Here is a 6000-nt window from a genome sequence, read left to right on the forward strand (position 1 = left end):
GCCTGGTATTTAAGAAAGAGGATTCTCTATCTCAAGGGTCGGCAACCTTTCCGAAGTGGTGTGCCGAGTCTTCATTTATTCACTCTAATTTAAGGTTTCGCGTGCCAGTAATACATTTTAACATTTTTAGAAGGTCTCTGTTAAAAAAGTCTATAATATATAACTATATTATTGTTGTATGTAAAGTAAATAAGGGTTTTAAAATATTTAAGAAGCTCCATTTAAAATTAAATTAAAACGCAGAGCCGCCCAGACCAGTGGCCAGGACCTGGGTAGTGTGAGTGCCACTGAAAATCAGCTCACGTGCCACCTTTGGCACACGTGCCATAGGTTGCCTACCCCTGCTCTATGCCACGTCAGAGCACTGGCCCATAACCACCAGAATACATCTGATCACTTGTGTCTAGGGAGGCGTCCTTCCTCACCCCTGCAGGTGACTGGCTAAAGGCCTGGAGCATGAAATTTGATCTTAATGTAGAGCTGCAAATGTTATGAGCATGTTGCAATGTAGGCAACCCTGTCTTTCCCCCCCTCTCCTCCCCCCCCCCGCCCCCCACAGGCCATGAAGGAAGGGATGAACTGGGGGATTCAGAGATTCTGAAGGGACCACTATAAATATTCAGCTGAATTAAAAGCATATATTGTAAACTATCTAATCACACTTTAAAGACTCCAGATGAAAAGCAGCTCAACTGTCACATCCACTCAATTTAGTCTATATCTGAGGTTCTAAAACTGTGGGTCAGGACCCCAAAGTGAGTCCCAACCCCATTTTTATGGGATCACCAGTGCTTAGACTTAGACTTGCTGGGGCCCAGGGCTGAAGCCCAAGCCCGAAGCCCAAGCCCTGCCGCCTGGGGCCAAAGCCCAAGACCACCCTCGCCAGGGTCATGTAGTAATTTCGGTTGTCAGAAGGGAGATACGGTACAATAAAGTTTGAGAACCCCGGTCTATATGATGAAATCAGCAAATGTGCCAGTTGTTACGTATATGGTTGTCCACTGAGAAGTGATCTTCGGCTATCAACTCAGTTCATATACGACTCAGGGCCATTAGATGATAACCATATTCAACTATTACCAGTGTTAGCTGGATTTGAACCAACTACTTTGAGGAGATGCCAAAATTAGATCAGTGGTAATCACCAGAGAACACCTGCAGATCACTAAAGGATGTCAAAGAGAGCCACAAAATAGCTGCACTGATTCATAGATTCTAGGACTGGAAGGGACCTCGAGAGGTCTAGTCCAGTCCCCTGCCCCCATGGAAGGACCAAATACTGTCGAGACCATCCTGGATAGACATTTATCTAATCTACTCTACTCTTAAATATCTCCAGAGATGGAGATCCTATAACCTCCCTAGGCAATTTAGTCCAATGTTTAAACCACCCTGACAGTTAAACTTTTTCCTAATGTCCAACGTAAACCTCCCTTGCTTCAGTTAAAGCCCATTGCTTCTTGTTCTATTCTTCGAGGCTAAGATGAACAAGTTTTCTCCCTCCTCCTTATGACACCCTTTTAGATACCTGAAAACTGCTATCACGTCCCCTCTCAGTCTTCTCTTTTCCAAGCTAAACAAACCCAATTCTTTCAGCCTTCCTTCATAGGTCATGTTCTCAAGACCTTTAATCATCCTTGCTGCTCTTCTCTGGACCCCCTCCAATTTCTCCACATCTTTCTTGAAATGCAGTGCCCAGAACTGGACACAGTACTCCAGTTGAGGCCTAACCAGTGCAGAGTAGAGCAGAAGAATGACTTCTTGTGTCTTGCTCACAACACACTTGTTAATGCACTCCAGAATCACGTTTGCTTTTTTTTGCAACAGCATCACACTGTTGACTCATATTTAGCTCGTGGTCCACTATAACCCCTAGATCCCTTTCTGCAGTACTCCTTCCTAGATACTGAATGGGAAGAGACTATGTGTGAAGCTGATTGCTCCACTTAGGAAGGAACACTTTGCATTTGTCTTTGTTAAGCTTCATCCTGTTTACCTCAGACCATTTCTCAATTTGTCCAGATCATTTTGAATTATGACCCTATCCTCCAAATCAGTTGCAATCCCTCCCAGTTTGGTATCATCTGCAAACTTAATTATGATGTTTAGCAAATAACGCAGTATCATTACACGTTGATGTAACATCATAACATAGGCTTGTGTTGCAAAGTTCTTTTCTTACTCTCCATTCTCAAATGCTAGGAGGGAGAGGGTTTTCCCCATCTCTTCCCATCCTATGCCACCTGATAGCTACCAGCCACAAAGAGTCTCATGTGACTTGAGCATCACAAGTTGACTATCATATGCTAAGACATCCAGTCTTCTCAGTTCTCAATACATAATTCATAGTACAGCCTGTAGTCCAAAGACCAAAATACAAGACTGGAAATCAGAAGAGCTGGGTTCTAGTCCTACCCCTGCCACTGACTTCTTGTGTGATCCTGGCAAGTCACTTAATTTCAAGGTTTCTTGATCTGCAAATGTTTGTGAAGTGCTTTGAGATTTACAGATGAAGAGTGGTATACAAGTACTAAATAGCAGCATTATAAAATATCATTCAGGTATATTTAATTCCCTGTAGCCATATATATCATAACTTGTGATAACTAAACATTTGAGTCTTATGCTGGAGAGAAGATAGCAAGCGTGAGCAATTTTTCCCCTCCACCAAGCTGTCACACTGATAACACTTAATACAGTCACTGCTCATACTGTAACATGCATGCAGTGGTGTTGTAGCCGTGTTAGTCCCAGGATAGTGTGTATTGTACTGCAACTTGGCTTGTCTGTATTTTCTCTGCCTTTCATGCCAGAAGGTGTCACTGTGGCACCACTTCCACAAAAACTACAGCTGAGACTCCCACATTTATATTACGTACCATTTCTTAATAAAAAATTGGTCTCATGGACTGTTCATTCATGGTGACACAACACCCCTGTGCCAACTACAGCATTTGCTTACATGTAAAAGCAATATTCTAGAAGTATTTAGTGTTTTTCATCTGCCTTTAATATACTAACTTGGGGGTGGCGGGTTCTCTCCTTTCCCATCTGTTATGTTCTTCTTTTTCTCCCTCCCCTGCATGTGCTTCTCTGCCACCTGGTCCTTTTTTCTGACTGCATATGCTTCCCAGTTTCCTGCCCCTCCTCTTTCCAAATGGCAGGGAAGCATGTGCATGGAATCCTCTTCTCCCCCAGACACTTCACTCTCTTCTACTGATGGCTGGTAACTCCAATCTCATTGGTGTCTCTCTTGTCCCCAAGGGTAGCTCACTTCCTCTCTTCCTGTGCAGCAGTGGTCTCCAGTAGAGGCAGCAAAGCTGCTGTCTCACTTCCACTTGCGTTTATAGGCCTCACTGTCCTTTGCATCCAAGAGCCTAAACACCTGTAGAAGCAGCTGGAAACAAGAACTAGCACCATGTGCACATTTAATCTTGATCTATGGACCAGTCTGAGAACCTCTGACTTAGGAAATGGGAGTCTACTGTATGGAATATACGAATGGAAAGGGCAGGGGTAGCTGAGAAAAACACAAGAGAAAGTAAAACTTAAGTGACTCACTTGACTCTCGTATGAGAGTCTAAAGGCCACAGACTTAGCATGCATATATGGATCTATGTCTGATCTGATTAAAGGGGGAGAAAGACATAAAAAGATAACAGCCTAATGAACAGTACCAGGGGACACACAACAGAGACTACTTCAGTGGTTCTGGGCAAATGACTTAGTCTCTATGCCTCAGTTTCTCCACATATAAAACAGGGATAATAATGCCTCAGAAGAACTTATATTACATCTTCAAAGTCAAACATTAAGTACTAGCCTTCCAAATACTCCCCATCCTCCACAGCAAACCTTTCCATAATTAATAAAATTTAGAGCAGTTATAAATAAGGAGGGTTCAGGGAAAAATCCCTTTTAAAATTTAATGTGTAAGGATCCCCCACACATTCACTAATCCTTTACAAAATGAAATGACCAATACAGACATCTAGGCAATAAGCCTATTTAAATTAAAAAAAAGCAGCAGCCGCAGATCTGTCTAGTCATTGCTGATCCATCATAGGCAGAAAAATCAATAGAGATCGCCTTGATCAGCAAATTAAACGGAAAAACCCACCCCAAGGGGGAGGGTTTATAGCCAGGAAGGGGGACCTTTGGCACCAATGTCTAAACTGCAGGCATAAGCCTTGCCACCCTTTTGCCGGCTACACCTTTAGCAGCAGGAAGGACAGTCGAGTGAAACAAGGCAAGGGGAGGGGAAGGAAAAAAAAAGAGGGGGGACTCTTATTCTGACACGAGATTCAGTCTGGCTGCCAGCCGGGTTAAGTGCCACGACTGGGGCTCAACCAAGACACACAAATATGTCCACTCGCCTCCCCCTCAGCACACCTTCCCCACCCTGAAGACCACTCCCCACCCCCTAAGCAGCGTATGCTACACTTCTCTCAAGATAGGAGGAGAGACAAAACAGCCCCCCTGCTACTAACCCCCCAAAAGACTTCAAACTGAAACGCACCCCACTTCTCTAACTACACCCCCCACTCCCTCCAGCACACCACCCCCACGCAAAATATGCTACCCACCCTCCAACAGAAGAGGCAGATCTGAGTCGGACCATTTTAAAATCGCGCCGTTCAAGGCAATGGGCTTCCCCCTGCATCCAACTCCACTACAGGCTCTTTCCAAGCCGGGAGGGAGTGTGTGAGCGTGTGATGGTGGAAGAGGAGGAGGAGGAAGAGGAAGGAGGCAGGGTTGAAAGCTTGTAATAACTTTCCGAAACAAATGCTTTAAAGGCTCTTTAAAAAGCCCCCAAAAACATGATTTGCACCCAAATTAACCGCATTTTAAGACTCTCTTCCTGCCTGGAATTTTGGAGCGAATCATACAGTAGAAACTTTTCAGGCACCCTAGAATTGCAACTCCCTGGTTTCTCTTTCATGGCCCCCACAAGTAAAGGTACAAAACTATTTCCTTTCCAAAAGTATAAATTAAAAAAAAACCCAAGGCAGAAATACAGCTAAATTCTAACAGCCGGACAAGACTTTGCACTTTCCTCAGGTTAACGAGGGCTGGCTTTAGCACCTTTATATTTGGGGAACGCTCTCTCCAGTTCCCTAAAAGCAAAAGGAGGGGCATCCATGCCAATTTCCTTTTACAAATAACTTCTATCCCCTCCTCCCCCCAAAATAACCCCCATAAGAACTTTGAATCAGTGAACTTACAGTCAGAAGCACTACCACGTAGCTCCCCACAGATCCGCACGATATAGACCCTTTTCCGGGTTTACATAACTAGCACCCCGAGCTTTTTGTGCAGCCGGGGATCCCTCTCTAATCCTCTCCGCTGCTGCTCCCCTTGCCAAATAATGCGCTTCTTACACATGGAGTCGCGGCGTCACTCCACAGAGCATGCGCGCCGAGGCCAGCGCACTTTAGCCCATTACTAGCTACCCCCCAAACACAAGGGAGCTCTTAATTAGCTCCAGCCTTGCAGCTGGAGGCTCTTGCTGGGTGCCGGGACATATGGAGCAGCTGGGGGTGGAGAGGGTCGAGTTTCCGGGCAATGGTGGGCCAGGTCTGTGACCTGGGGCACCATTGGTAGAAGGGGTCAATGCACATGGCACAAGAACCGGGATTGGCTGGGGGGTTGGGAGACGCCAAGGCAGGGATCGAGATGGGTTTTAAGGAGTTGCTGCTTGCAGCAGGGGAACGATCTCTTCTGCTACGTACGCCTCTGGGCCACGTGGATAAGCAGCCAAGAGGAAGAGGAGGGTGCTGCTGGCAGCGGATTCAATAATGCTACTTAGCCGGCTGGCCCTGGCTCCACGTGTTGGGGGGTGAGTATTACAGGGGAGCGGCTGCCTGCATCCGTTCTGGTTACTAGTCTAGTAACCAGGGGGGTTTACAGCTGCTCCATTTCTCTTTCCAGTGCGACGGCAGCCCGGGGCTTACTCCTAGATCTTGAGCGGTAGTGGCGCTGCCTAGGGTCGAGTGTGCA

General features: G+C 45.9%; 1 protein-coding gene across 3 annotated transcripts in view; it reads right to left on the bottom strand.

The window, feature by feature from the left end:
* The window catches only part of GATAD2A (GATA zinc finger domain containing 2A), a 90526-nt gene extending 84744 nt beyond the window's left edge, over positions 1–5782 (bottom strand). The window contains exon 1 of one of the 3 annotated variants that reach the window (XM_050934058.1): positions 5226–5782. The gene's annotated coding sequence lies outside the window, so the exon portion shown is untranslated. The remainder of the gene's footprint in view (positions 1–5225) is intronic. The other 2 variants (XM_050934060.1, XM_050934059.1) reach the window with 2 other exon arrangements.
* Positions 5783–6000: the final 218 nt, after the last annotated feature.

Source organism: Gopherus flavomarginatus, chromosome 24, assembly GCF_025201925.1.
Source record: "Gopherus flavomarginatus isolate rGopFla2 chromosome 24, rGopFla2.mat.asm, whole genome shotgun sequence".
NCBI classification, from domain to species: domain Eukaryota; kingdom Metazoa; phylum Chordata; order Testudines; family Testudinidae; genus Gopherus; species Gopherus flavomarginatus.